The sequence below is a fragment of the Pundamilia nyererei genome, unplaced genomic scaffold (assembly GCF_000239375.1).
Source record: "Pundamilia nyererei isolate P.nyererei 1_Seehausen unplaced genomic scaffold, PunNye1.0 scaffold00066, whole genome shotgun sequence".
In the NCBI taxonomy this organism is placed as follows: domain Eukaryota; kingdom Metazoa; phylum Chordata; class Actinopteri; order Cichliformes; family Cichlidae; genus Pundamilia; species Pundamilia nyererei.
The window spans coordinates 597567-612992 of record NW_005187467.1 but is presented as its reverse complement, the minus strand read 5'-3'; the positions used below and the strand labels follow the sequence as shown (position 1 = coordinate 612992).

The 15426-nt window shown below is 38.5% G+C and overlaps 1 protein-coding gene across 1 annotated transcript in view; it reads right to left on the bottom strand.

Moving 5' to 3' along the window:
* Positions 1 to 11891: 11891 nt before the first annotated feature.
* The window catches only part of treh (trehalase (brush-border membrane glycoprotein)), a 51635-nt gene continuing 48100 nt past the window's right edge, over positions 11892 to 15426 (bottom strand). Inside the window, exons 13-14 of the transcript XR_311804.2 lie at positions 12074 to 12154; positions 11892 to 11957 (exon numbers count right to left, since the gene is read on the bottom strand). The gene's annotated coding sequence lies outside the window, so the exon portion shown is untranslated. The remainder of the gene's footprint in view (positions 11958 to 12073; positions 12155 to 15426) is intronic.

Here is a 15426-nt window from a genome sequence, read left to right as displayed (position 1 = left end):
CCATTTTGACCTGTGGACTTCCAGGCCATACTCAGCACAGATGTTCCATATATATGCCACTTGGTTATATCCTGCCTGCTAGCATTCTGCACCTGGATTCTTGCCTGGTGTGATAGACCCCAGTCTCTATGGATCTTGTGCTTAGGGCTTGTTCCTGTGCTGCCATGATTAGTGCCTAGATAGATAACACCCCACTCACACAATGTACATTCTCAGATTTCAACTGTAAATTTCCAGATTGTTTTGTTTTATTGTATTTATATAATGTATATAACTCACTTACTGCAGACAATGTCCTCTTTGTACATATTCACTCACTGTATATAATGTTCTCTCTCTTGTTTTCTTGTTTTTTTACACAATCGAGGAGCGTATCAGGTCACATTTCACTGCGTGTTATACTTGTATAAACAATTTTGAATCTTGAATCTTGAATCTTGCCTCTGCGTTGCCTTTCAAGCCAGCTTTGCCTAGCCACTAATAGGATTTTCCAGTATCAGCCACTTCTTCCATCTATGCCAAATGTTTGGACACACCTTCTCATTTAATGTTTTTTCTTTATTTTCATGACTATTTACATTGTAGATCCTCAATGAAAGCATCAAAACTATCAATGAACACATATGGAGATATGTTGTAAACTAATAAGTGTGAAATAACTCAAAACACATTTTATACGTTAGCACATATTATGCACACTTTTGGCATTCTCTCAATGAGTTTCATGAGGTAGTCACCTGAAATGGTTCTCCAACAGTTCCCAGAGATGCTGTTGGCCCTTTTGCCTTCACTCTGCGGTACATCTCATCCAAACCATCTCGTTTGGGTAGGTCAGGTCACTGTGGCGGTCAGGTCATCTGGTGCAGCACACCATCACTCTCCTTCTTGGTCAAATAGCCCTTACACAGCTTGGAGGTGTGTTTGGTATCTGTGTCCTGTTGAAAATAAATAATAGTCGAACTTAATGCAAAATGGAAGGGATGGCAAGTCGCTGCACAATGCTGTGGTATCCATGATGGTTCAGTCTACCTTCAATTTTGAATGAATCCCCAACAGTGTCACCAGCAAAGCACACCCACACCCTCACACCTCCTGCTCCATCCTTCACGGGGGAACCATGCATTTAGAGACCATCCCTTCACCTTTTCTGCGTCGCACAAAGACGGGTGGAACCAAAGATCTCAAATTTGAACTCATCAGACAAAAGCACAGATTTTTACTGGTCTAATGTCCATTCCTTGTGCTTCTTGGCCCAAACAATTGTCTTCTGCTTGTTGCTTTTCCTTAGTAGTGTTTTCTTATCAGCTATTGGATGGATAGATTGATTTCACAAGGTGAATTATTGTGTTACAATAAAACTGCTACAGGTGCACAGTTTTAAATCACATTTAAAACACTTTGCAAATTTAGTTTTATTCAAAGTTTGCATGAAAATACTTTGCAGTTTCATAATTGCACTGGTCAGTTTTCAGTACTCTGCTTTACTAAGCTTTACAGTGATGCTCTGATGTTGTACTAGACACATCTAACGTGCTATTCTTTCGCTACATCAAGGGTAAAGACATCAGTTTATATCTAGGGTACTGATGCTGATTAGAGTCAGTTATTGAGTTCTACCTTTTACATTAGCTTTATATTATCTAGTGGTTGAAAAAAAACACTAAAGCTCATGTAACATGATGTTGAATTCAGCTGGATAAATCAGCAAAGAGCAGTGAAAATCAGAGCAGCAGCCCAGGTCAACTGATCACAGTCTGTATACTAAGAAAAATCAAATGGAGCTCACAAAACAAATTATTATGTGCCTTATTTCTAAGTAGTTTGTTTCCCTATGCTGCACTGCTTTGCCCATCTGCCGAATCTCACTATCTAACCCCTGCTTGTAGAGTCATGGAATAAAAATAGGGAGCTTGAAAAGGGCATAATAGGTCCATGTTAAGTGATACTCCTGAAGAAAAAAAAAGGTGTTCGTTAAGTGTTTTTCTAAGAAAAAAAAATCTTGGCTGAATGTACTTTAATTCCCTGAAGGGTTCACAGGTTTTAATATTTAAGATTGTTGATGGATGTTGGATTTAGACTTGAAACTGGAAGCTGTTTTTTTGCTGTTTAAAAGCAAAGAATAGAACAGACACGGGAGTCGACTTCATGAATCACTAATTTGGACTGTATCTTTTCGAACAACAAGAACACAGTGTAAAAATGTTGTGACTTTACTGAAGGTAACGTAGTCTATTTCAGCAGATGGGTCGTGGCGTGCCCTCTTCAAACATGTTTCACTGTGATTTTAAAGTCGGCATCAAAATAAATTCAAGTGCCTGGATCTAGATCAAATCTCCTTGGCTGATGATCTGACCCTGCCCCAACATCTTTTTAAAATGTTAAACATTTCTGTTAGATATGATAAAAGACAGGAAAAAAAGATCCAGAACAACTCCTTCCAAGAGCTTTATTTTCTCAGTGGTAGATGTAATAAATTAAACCATCTGATGGATGGATGGATGGACGGATGAGTCGTGACTAAAGAATGCCAGGGCCACATTTTGTGCCCAGTCTGGTGTTCCTATAGTAACTCTTCTACAGGGCTCTTATTGCCACACAGTTTCTGCTTTTTCTGTCTGGTTTCCCTCCAGTTCACTCTGTGTGAGGGGCTCTTACTCCTTATTTGGCAGTGCTGTAAATTGTTTCTGTCAGCTTAGATAAACGGACCCCTGGGTTTGTCCATCTCCCTTCAACACATACACCTTTACACACACATCCAAGCACAAACATTCACACAGCAACCCTCTCCCACACAGAGACACACACACACGTATATAGATTATGCAGTAATCAACGAGCAAGGGTTTATTCTTTACACGCTTGTTTTCAATGCTTGTTTACTTGTTTTCCACATTATTAATATTCCACCCTTCTGCAAGGTATCTAAAGGTTCACCTTCCTGAAGCAGATAAGGATGTTATTTATTCAAGCATTGGCAATGTTGGCATTGGCAAATCTTTTAAAATACTCTCAAATGGCCATGAATTTACCTCCAAAATATGAAAGGAGGTTGTAGATAATTATCTTGAAATCTTCTTCCATCATGATCAGAAATGTCTTTATTGCAAATCGGGTGAGATCAAAAAGGAGAAAAGGCATAAGTCTTAAAGTAAGATATCATGGCAGCTTACTCTGACATTGGCAGAAAGAGAAACTGAAACAGAAAGTATTTGGGACGCAGAGTTTCCCAACTCAAAGTATCCTTCAGTTCTGTCATTTTCAACCGAAATTGATTTTCTGTGAACAAGGATATCATCTTGCTTCATGGTTTGTTGCCGTAAACCATTGTGCAAACTGATTTACCTCTTCTCTGGCGCAGTGCGATGGCAGTGATAATTTCTTTCCTCGCTTGTTTTTTCTATTTCTTTAGGGACTTTATTATGTCATTTCTGCTGAGATGCAATTTAGGCAGACAGTTTTGTTCCCTGTTGATCTGATATAATGAGATGAGGTGGCATTTCTCTTGTTTGTTGAAGCATTCGGCTTTTATCCCAGATGTCTCCAAAAAAAGAAACATTTAAACAATAAAAGCACCGATGCAGTTTAAATTTCATATGGAGAAAGTGAGACGACATAAATTAAGGTATGGCATGCCGTGTAAAATGCTTATAGATGACAAATATATTTTAAATGGTCTTATGAAGATCCCTTTTTCACGTATTGAGATTTTTCAGTTACATTTCCTTTCTGCAGAGTGTTTTCTTGAATGTAAGATAGAGATGTGGATGAATAGATAAAAACAGATGGAAGGGAGATGAATAAATGAACTAAAAGCTTTAGTAGCTGCGTTACATTATACAGTACTCAGCTGTTCTGGGAACAAGAGGAAATGACTTTTTATTTCCTTTTTCTCTCTATGATTTGGCTTTCAAAGAATGAATGCAGCATGCAGCTTATTAATTAATGCCCAATTTGAAAACATTGCTGGAAGAAGAAAAGGGTCAGCCGTAACATAATGATCGCCAGAGGCCACGAGTTTTCTTAATCATCAAGTCCCTCGTCAGCGTTGGTCATAGGAAGTAAATCCTTCATTAAGCTCGAGTTTCTCGCAGAGGTAGCATATTAGCACTTGTTTACCGCAAGCCTCAAAGCATTGTGTAGGAGAGGTCTTCTTCAAACAGGAAGTGCTCGTAGGATTGCAGGGCGCTCCGTTTCTGAGGGACTGAATTGGAAGGGATGAAAGTGCTGTTTGTTGTCTTTTGACTCAGTGCGGCTCGGTGTATGCAGTTCAGTGTCTGTCACTGTCTTTGTGTTTCTCACTTTGCTTCTCTCTCATACATACTTAGCCACATAAACACTGACACTATGATCTGCTATTATATTATACACAAGCGTACAGGCTCGTGTCCTCACACGCGCAGCTGTTAGATACAGTGAAGATGAAGCAGAATGAGGGAGTGGTTTCTCCTGTAGAGCTTAGCTGGGCCAAGTGTAATTGCATAGGTGGACGTAAGCCTAATAACGGCCTTATTGAACCAAATCTGTGCTGTTCTGCCCGCAGAGATACTTCTGAGCAGTCTTTTTCATGTAGTTGTTATGTTTTGTCTTGAGGGTGTACAAGTTACCATTTTCTACCTCTCTCTTTGCCGCGGTTTTGGCTGTGCTGTCCTCCACCCCCTCAGACAGGCACTCTGTTAGAGCTGAGATGAGGAATGAATTGAAAGAGGTGTGAATACTACAGCGTGGGATCATTACAGTGATGACTTCAAGGTTTTGTGCCACCATTCCCTTGGATCCCTTGTAATATGAACTGTCCTATTACAACAGCCCGGATTTATTTATTTTCATCGTGTGTGTGTGTGTGTGTGTGTGTGTGTGTGTGTGTGTGTGTGTGTGTGTGTGTGTGTGTGTGTGTGTGTGCGTCAGTGATTGCAAACAAATCCTCTTACATTTTTTTTTCAGGAAGCCAATGCAGCTTCTGTGCAGGGGTGTTGGTTTGACAAAAGAACCAAACTGTGGACTAGATTATGCATTCTAATGGATCATCAAGGAATCGGGATTGTCAGTATTTGAAGATATCAGCATGTCCTTGCGTGGGGAGAAAAAAAAAGCATATATTAAAAATATATATATTTTGATGATAGTTTTCAACTCTTGAATAAATGTTTCTATTAGCATAATCAGGTATTATAGTATGACAAAGTAACAGCTTCCAAAAGTTGAACATTTTCATTAGTTATAAGCACAGCACTTTATATATCTGATATTGTGCACTTCGACTGACACTAAAGATTCGTTGGTACACCCACAAGCTGGTCAATAATGAACAAATCAGGACATTGTTTCTGAATGGCCTCAGATATTCAATTAATGACCAGCATACACACTCACGCCAATATCTCTTCACTATTATCGTCTGATATATTGAGCTGACCAATTTATCATAGCTTTATGATAACAAAGAATTCAATGAGCAGCAGGAGAACCACATGAAAGATGTGTTGTATAGCTTTGCTTATAATAATGCCAGTCTTTCAGTACAGCAGGTTATTAAATAAAGGTCTAGTCTAGTCAAGTCAAATCGTTTCAAATAGGCCAATGATAGGTTCAATAAACAGACTCAAAAGACAATAGTTCATCATTAAATTTTCTTACTTGCTTCTATGATGTAAGATTCATCCGGTCTGTCCAGCAGAGACAGGCCAAAACCCGTTTTAAATGCAGCCCCATTTCAAATGGGGAAACACTAGAGGTTTTTCAGATGAGTGAATTGAGTCAGAGGTATCGACTGGTAAACGGGAGAGTGGAGGAGACCTAGGGGGCCACTTCTAATCCACGGTGACCTACTCTTATCACGCACAGCCAAGGTCAAGAGTCTAATGAGGATGGAACGCCATTAGAGCAATTAGACCAAACTACCTTGTTTCTGGGGCATGCAGAGCCATGGGAGAAGAGGGAGAGGACGAGAAGGAGGGAGAGAACTACAGGAACGACAGACTGATGATCTGCCCAGCAGTTGCCTGCTTTCTGTCTCTCTCCCCCCACCTTTCTGCAGACAAACAACGGGTAAGCACTCAGCGGCACAGCGTTGCAACAGTGACACATGGTGGCAAAGTCACTCCCTGACAGAAGTGTCAAAAGAGTGGCTGCAGGGATGTTTTACATGAACAGAGCACTTTGGAGTTTATGGAAAGATGATAGTCGAGAGTCACAATCTTACTGGTACATTTTGGTGATAACAATTCAAACTAAGGTGTCTGTATTATTGTCATTTACTGCAGGAAATCGCTGTGTAGAAGAAGGAAAATGAGTAGTTTCAGATTTTTTAGACCATTTATTTCATACTTCATATGCAGAGTGGGAATAAACACTCTGCTGTATATCCAGCAGACATTTTCACTTCTTCCAGCTGTGTATCATCTCATTTCAAACTGAATATGCTATGATTTTGGATCCTTAGTCATGTAAAAGAAGGTTTTTGAAGAGGACATTTGTTCTGAGAGACTTCAGTTCATCCATCCGCTTCCCTAACTGGCAATTAAGGATCGCGGGTTGGCTGGAGACTACTCCGACCGTTAAAGGGCAAGAGGTGGGATACACTCCGGACAGGTTGCTAGTCCTTTGCAGGGATATAGAAAACGTACTAAGAAATATCTAAACTGTTATTGTAATACTCTAATGATATATGGACAAACAAAATCATCCTATCATTATCCCACAATTAAAAGCTAAATTATAATTATGTATTTCCTAAAAATTTACACCCACCTCTGGAAAAAAAGCCCAATTTTCAGAATCTTCCCAAATATTGTCTATATGCTAATGTATGGCAAATGAATATTTGTACTATTATGCTTTATAACAAATCATTTTTTTAGACTTTCAGAGTGCATGAATTTCTACATTAGCTACTTTTATTTAAAAAAAAACATGGGTTTTTTTCTCAGTCATTTAGCCTCAAATAATTCCAGAAAAACTATGAGCGGTTTGTTTGCTGTGAAGCATAGTTGTGAAGCACCCTTTTTTGCTTCTGACCATATAATCAAAAAAAAAAGCTTACAGGCACAGACAAAAGTATCCCGGGGACATGGGAATACATTTGCAAGATTGAACTGAATAGAACACAGTAATTTTCACCTTGGGAGGTAGATCTCTGAGGGGACATGGAGACCCCAATTCCAGGCATCATGTGGAAGAAGGCCAGCACTCGGAAAACTTCAAGAGTGACTTTGATAGAAAACTGGATTACTGACAGTGCATGAAATGTTATATGTAAAAGGTTATTTAAATACTACTTAGGGTTCAACACATGCCTATTGCTTTATTTTACACAAAAACACCAGTAGGTCACAGTTTTGTGTTGGATAATATAAGTTTTAATTTGGATGACAATGCATCAGGTCATAGTGAAGGTGATTGTAGACTAACCACAAAAATAATGTGAGTAGTGTAAGCATAAAGTTCTAACTGAATAAATAAGGTAATGTATTACTTTTCTTAAAAAGACAGGTCATGTGTAATACATGACTTTTTTGAGTCAGAGAAATACTTTTAGTATAAATATTTTATTACTAAATTCTAGAAGGATCGACTAATACGTTATATTCAGCTTTAAACCTCTACCTGACCAGCTATTGTGAAAGAAGTCCATAATCTTTCTGACAGGACGGAGGGTGTTTGTTAGTGAGGTGCACTGTCACTTCAGGGGACACACACATTTCTGAACAAGTTGGTAAGAATTGAGAAAAGCCAGTGCTGCTTGAGGGATGAACCAGAATCACTCGGGGTAGTGGTGGAGAAAACGATGTTTGCGGTCTGCTATTATGGACAATGTCCTCCACCCTCTCGATGACAAAATGTCAATGCAATGGAGCACTTTCAGTCGGCAGCTTTTTCCACTGAGGCGTGCCAAGAAGCACTTCAGGAGTCCGACTGACTGCCTTCCACTACAATGCCCCCTCCCTAGCATCAGCTGCTAGCCTTTCGTTCCCCCTTATCTACTTGCCTGCAGTCTGTCATTTACTTATTTCTCAAGTGAGCTGCAATGACATTTCATCCCCTCACACGTATATGGAAGGCCAAAACTGCCAAAGAAAAAAGAAATGTTGAGAAAACTAAAAAAAATTCAAGGCAGCATCATCAGTAGCTTTTTTAATTTTCTCAACTTTTAACTGTTGTTGTCAACTTTACTGTGATTTACACAATTAGACAAGTTTCTCAATTACTTACTTTAATGCAAAAAAATTTAAAACTAAAGATAAAGATGACAAAGCTGTAAGTTGGTTGAAGGATGCTTATTCTGTGAAACATCCCATGGCTCTGAATAGGTCAGGTTTACAGCCTCAAATATAATCTACCTAAATTAAAGACTGCTTCAACTGCTCCAAACTAAACATAAAGTAAATGTTGCATTTTTGCACAGTGCTGTTGACTTGTAACAGCCAGAACAGGTTTCTTTGGGTAAAAGGTAAACGGGAAATACATGCAAATAATGCAGTTATTGATCAAAAAAGTGATCAAGCTGTGATAAAAAAAATATTTTCTTCCATTTTTTTAAAATTTGTTACTACTCAATGTTAGTGTTGGACAAAATGTAACAATTAATAGTGCTGCGAATTTGTTTTTCAAAGGCATAAAATTAAAGTGTGTCCATATATTTTTGTATGAACACTGAACATGCTAGCGCATACATCCACTTACGTTTTACTAGAAATCAGATGGGCTCCCACTGTAAACATAAAGTGCATCCTCGTACACTGACAAGAACTCGAAGGAAAATTATTCTGCAAGTTTAAAATTCTTGTTATGCAGCTTTGAAAAAACGTGTTAGGGCAACTGACAAGCTTTTATTTGTTGCCCTTGGGAAATCTTTCAGTCAGTGTCTGAATGAACTGAAGGAGCAATTTTGCCTCAAATTGCATCAAAATGGCAAAAAAGACACACTATTCCAAACACAGAATGAGGCAGGAATAGACCAAAGTTACTGTTTTTGTTAACAGAGTCTGACACAGTAGCTTTAAAAAAGGTGACATAAAAGTTTGAGTTTGCTGATGGAAAAGGGCGAGAGATGTTTTTAGACTGCTCTGCCTGTCACAATTTATAAATCAATGAATAACAACATTTTTATGTTGTTTATTTCTTTATGCATCTTTATTTCTTTAGTCAACTGATTTATATTTTGATTGTTTTTTGGCAGTTTCGGTCCTCCATACTGATGCAAGTATCCATATAAAGCTTCTCCACTTCATACAGAAGCTCAGCTTCATCTGTTGGATTTAATCCTGCTCTTGTTTTTGCCCCCTTTTTATTTGTCTTTGTTTTTTGATACAAAGCTCCATGGATCTATAAAGTAATTCGCTCACATAGTAATTTATTTATTCACTATTTCACAAAAAGAGGATTAGTTAATCTGCCCCCTAGTGCCCATTAGAAGGGATATGGTACATCTACAGAGAGCACACTGAACCATCAGTCACTCTGTGTGTCTCATCTGTGACGCTGTGTCCTTGTTTTTTATCTGTGTTTACTGTCTGTGAAGCTCTTTGTCACAGATGTTTTCCTGGAAATTGATTTAGAAATAAACTTGACTTGATCAATCCCACCATTTTTCTTAACCATCTGGAAGCAGTTGAGGACTCTTACACTGCGCACGCTGCCCACCTCCTTCTGTCTGTCTGTCTTACAGATCAGCTGATCAATAAGGATAATGCTAATGATTATTCATCAATTCTGTCAGTCCGTTCTTTCTACCTTCTATCTAATCTACAAAGTCAAACAGGACTCATTCCAGTGTTAAGAGGGACATTAATACTTATATAATAGTAATAATGCATCAATAAAAACAGAGGAAAAATCAATTTGTCAATTTGTGTGACATCTTACTCAAAACAACATATTTCTAGCTGTGCCATAGAAAGAGTCGGGGGATGTGTTGCATTCACAGCCTGGGAACCATTAACGTCTGTACAAACTTTCATCAAGAACATTTTATTTACTTGAGCTGACCGAAAGTAAACACAGAAATTGGCCACCTGGAATGACCACTTGGCTTACTGAATTAGGGATCTCCATCTGGGACTCATTGCTGTATGACTTAATCACAGGCATTAATCTGCTCAGGTTGGTTTGTTTACATGTGTAATGCGAACTTTGTTGAAACTCCATAGATAAGTGGTCTATTACGCCATGGTCACACGCCATTTCATTTTGATGGTCAGCCATAGTCATCGGCATTGGAGTCAATAAACCAAGAGAAGAGAAGGCACAGAGATGAAGACTGAGGCCCAGAGACAATGGGACTGTCCTGAAAAACAACATACAGGTGGCATTTCTCTGTTTACTGCACAGCTAATCTCAAAGAGGGGAAGAACCTCTGCTGACTAGTGCTGAATACCAATAATCTACAACAAGAAATGATCCGACTAACTCAGTTAACTGGCAGTTTTGTTTTGTTTTTTTTAAGTATAAGGCTTCAACAGTGACGCTGTTATAAGTAAAAACTAACTTTATATGTTGGACAGCTCGTTTGCTTTAAGCTTTCGGCATGAACGCATAAACAAACCACCTTAAGTGAAGAAATGTGTGGACTGACCTAAAACAAGGGGTAAGTCAATAGGTTACTCCTGATGCACAAAATTGCTATTTCAACAGCTAGCTTCCATTTATCCTGCCGGTTACACTCAAAAACATCTTTAAAAAATGATCCATGTTATTTTGAAAAAGCCAGAGGAAACTCCAGCTACCTGTCACACATACACTTTTACCTGCTTTTCTGAAATGTCCCCAAGGCGGTGAGCGTGACCTATAAAGCCACACTAGTCATATTATTATATCAGAGTGAATTAAACACACATTAAAGCAGCTGGATTTATCCCCTCAAGACCATTAATATTTGTAAATCTTGACAATCCATCCAACAGTCTACAGTGGACCACAGCCGTGGGTTAAATGATCACCAAACAGAATGACTAACATTTGCCTGAAGCAAAGCCAAAGTGTAGCAAAGAAAAATGAAGACAAATGGACAAAAGCTACTTGATTATGAATGTTTGATCAATTTTGTGGAAAAAGAAAAGTCAGTCATACTTCTTTTAATTCATCAGGGGGTATTATTTTATAGTCTAATATTTCTTTATAAACAGCTTTCAATTGGTTTGCCTATCATTGTAAAAGATTGCTTTTTATGATTCATCTGTTTCAGTCTGCTTCGAAATGGAATGAGTGTGTAATTTTGAATTTAAAAAAATATTATTATTATTATTGTTGTCAGTATCTCCAACTGGGTTGCTCCACAAATGGAGTCAAACTGTCAATAATAAACTCTTAATGACAAATAGATCATGTGCAGAAATATGCACCTGATCTGCATCATCAATTCATGCTTAGTGGCAACATGTAGGGCAATCATATGAGATAGTCAGTGAGGAAGATGATGTTTTCACAGTAAAGGCTCAGTGCTTTACATGCTTACATTGTCACTGATGACATTTAATATAATTAAACTGTGACTATTTTTGATAATTGTTATTTATTTATTTATTTGTTTTGTCCTGTATGATTTTTAATGACTTAATTCTAGCCTAGCCTTACAGCTAGATATGTTTTTGCATATGAATGTTTAAATTAACCTAGGGTTGTATTTCTTTAGCCCTTTTCAGATTTGCAAGAAAACATCTTTTAACATTTTAAACAAACTTTACAGCTGCTTTTATAAATTTGCTGTATTTATGAATGATACTGGTTATATTTAGTAAAAGCAAAAAACCTCCACATGACATTGTGAATGGTCAGCCATACAAACTTTCTCCTCCGTGGACCCATAATCAGTGCTCTTTTTCCCGTCCACGTGATTTTGAAATCCTCTTCCTGTAACACATTTGCAAGGGAGAAGAATCCAGATCGTGGGTGGTGCCAGATGTTCCCTGCGGCAAACAGTGCTGAAGCTAGACAGTCTCTGAACATCTGTGGAGGTGTGCTGACTGAAAAGAGAAAATGTTCCACAAAGTTCGAACGTCAGCTTCACATTAGCTATTGTTACATCTGATTTGTGAGTGAGGCTTTTTAGCCGCTGGTAAAAACAGCAAGTGTGGCTTACTTCTGTACCAAGCAGCGTGCTGTAGGTTAATTACAATACTGCTGTCCACCCAGGAAAGTGTGCGTGTTCAGAGTTGCATGCCTGGAAAATATGCAGAGAAGAAATAAGAGTTGATACCTGTCTGTCAAAGAGACTGAGAAATATCCCTCTGTGTTCAGAGTGTGTTCTGTCGTGGGCAGCTGGCCACAGGCAGTTGAACTAGCAGCAGCATATCTCTCCAGTTCATTGGTGTTGGCCTTTGCCTTCCTGGCTCTGCATATTCTGGCAGCGATTCAGCCCTTGTCCCACAACATTAGACTTCTCAAATTAACATTTCATGTGATGGCATCGTGGTGTGGGTGTGTGACAAAGCTTGCCAGCACAGAAATGAAGCAAGCTGGCACCAAATGCTCTGCTAGCTCTCTCCTTCTCTCTTTCCGTCCCACTGCAACAACCTTGAACCAGTTTGTTAGCATCCCAAATGAACAGCACTGGTGTTGAGATTTGAATAGCATAAATAAATGAATGAGCAAACAAACCAGCACAAGCCCGACGTTGCTCTAGTGGCAATCTAGGGCTTGCACTCCCTGTGTAATGATCTGCAAATAGCTGGCTGCTGAGATAAAATTCAATTGAAACTACAAACTGCCACTGTCGACCACATGGCAAATAGGCTGTTATAATTTCAACCAAGAGATTTGCCATGCACCTGTTAAAATCCAAACACTTTAAGTCAATAGGACTGCTGGGTAATATCATAACAAGGCCACATGTTGCCTTGTATTTTGCATCCCTGTAAGGGTCTCATCTCATCACCAGTGACACAAAAGCTGAAAACATTAAACGGTAAGAAGTGCAAAGTGGATGGATTCTCTAGTGGGTGCATTCAAAACTGACAGGGAGATATAATATCGTCTTTGTTAGTTAATGTCATGGAAATTGCCATAAATCTACATGGCATGTAATCTCCATTACTTTCTGTGCTTTGCAGTTTGTGTTTTTTCTGTCTTTGTAATCATTAGGCAAGATCTTGAAGGTGAATACCTTTAAAATGAAGAAAGAATAGGCCAAACCCGAGGCACAAACAGTTATGTCTGAGTAGTTCCTGTTCTGCTCAATTAGATTAAAAAAAAAACAAAAAAAAACCTTAACCTAAGGTAAACTATCAATCCTGTCTCTGGAGCTGTACTTGTTGGTTGTTGAAGTTATCTTAGACACCACTGAGATGGATTCAATGCCATACATTACACTAAAAGTCAAATTTTAAGCTTTCCACTTGGCTAAATTAATTTACCGCATGGACATTCATCCACACTAAACACTGATAATACTCTTACATCTAATAGTAACATGTTGTTCATGGACATCTGCTACACACAGTAGGTGAAGCCAGCCTGATGCTGAAGAAAAGCTCAGTTATCTCAAAAAAAGCAAAGCTCTCTTTACTGCAAACCTTCTGCTTCACCATGACCTCAGCTCTCTGTCACAGTGCAATAACATAAACACATTTCGTGTTATATTTAATCGTGAAATGAGGTCAACCTTCCCATCGCTATTTCAAAGTAACTGAGAAAGAATGTAAACACCATTACTGTGAAGTATATACTTAAAGAAGGTTTGATGCTGATTGGCCAGTGTTTTAGGTCAAAAATCAAATGGTTAATGTTCGGTTAAAAGGAGGGCATGTCAACGCGAAGTGACCGAAAACAAGCAGGTTGCATTTCCTTTGAATACCAGCTATTGTATATTACATTATTACAGTGACTCTCACCGCACTGTCCGCTTAAATGGCCATTTCTACCTCTGACAGGCTCTTTAAAATACACAGTTCTGGCTGACCTTGTGACTCACTTGGAGAACGACACAGAGATCAAGCATGTGAATGAATGTTTATTCCAGGAACACTAAAGTAAAGGGGCTCTCAAAGGGTGATGCTGAATGCAGCTAGCTTTTTTTGTGTATCAGGCGGAGTGAGGGTAGATGTGTGTTGGAACAAACAAAACTACTCTTTCAGCAGTGGTCAAAGCTTTTGGTTGTAGCAGTACTGCCTTTCCATTAGACACAGCATATATAAGTGCAGTCCTCTTGCATTGCTTTGGCTGCCGCTTTTGCTTTTTATTCCAAAGCAAATATTATGTCTCATCTATTTTTTCTAATCCCATTTATTTATTTATTTTTATTTGGGTAATTTTTTCTCACCCTATTTGTGTTTACACAGCTACAGAGAAAGTAAATTGGATTTCACTTCCTTCACAGTGAAAAACCAAAGACCACACAGTACAAAATGGTGATTGAATATCTGGTAATAGGAATCTCTATAAATTTGAATGTGTAAATTTCAGCCTCTCGCTCTGATGACAGATTTAGAATTTATCCTTCGAAATGGGCTCCGTCATTATCTGTTGTTTGTAACTCATCACTTTTCCCATGACAGCGCTGTGAAAAGGACTTCGCTTTTACAGCTGAGCACTCAGGAGAGGACTGATACAGAAAAGTATGTAAGCTTCAATTCTAGGTTGACATGCATACAATTTCTGGAGTGCTTTAAATGGGTTTCTTTGTAGGGAATGTTTTCTAGGGTTACAATAATTATTCACAAATGGAAAAGAAATAAAAAATGGTGAAAACCTCTGACAAAAGTAGCAAAAATGATTAGGTTTTATTATAAAATGAGGACATCCTGTTAATTATTGCCTATAATGTGTGAACAGAACTTCTCGTTTATTTGAAATTAGAGGTGAGGCTACTCAGTCAACACCTTGTATTTGCACAGGGCTGTGATGTGAAGTTTAAATTAAAAAGTGTTGCTGACAAGAGATCTCTTCCTAATAAGGCGCAGGTGATTGTTTTTAACAAAACATTGGGAAATTAAAAGGCATGCAGAGAGTGCATCCACCCGGCAAAGCTAAAACCTGCCTCGCACTTTTAAAGTGATCTGCACCTAATTTAGTGAGTTCTCTTTCCTGTCAGTGCTCCAAGTTTCCAAGTCTGCTTCATTGCTTTGGCTTAATCTTTCTGATAGACATATGGCACTGAAAATGTACCTCGATCCCAACTTCAGCCTCGGTTTAAGAGAAAAAAGCTTTAGCTTTCCTAAATCAGCAAAAACCGTTCGTCCGACCTTAAAGCAGTTTGAAGCAAACGTGAAGTCCCGACCTCACAATGAATACTTTTAGTATATGTCTATGTTTAATCCTCAAGAACTTCAAGAATTACCAAATCTAATTATATGTAAAAAGGGAAATGATGTGTCAGCAAAATTTGAATGTTGGCTTGCTCTTAATTAGGCGAGCATCTTGCAGGGTGGCGTGTAGTCTCCCTAATTATCTCTGCGCGCGCTAAGTGTACTGTGAGACTAAATCTTAATAAGATGG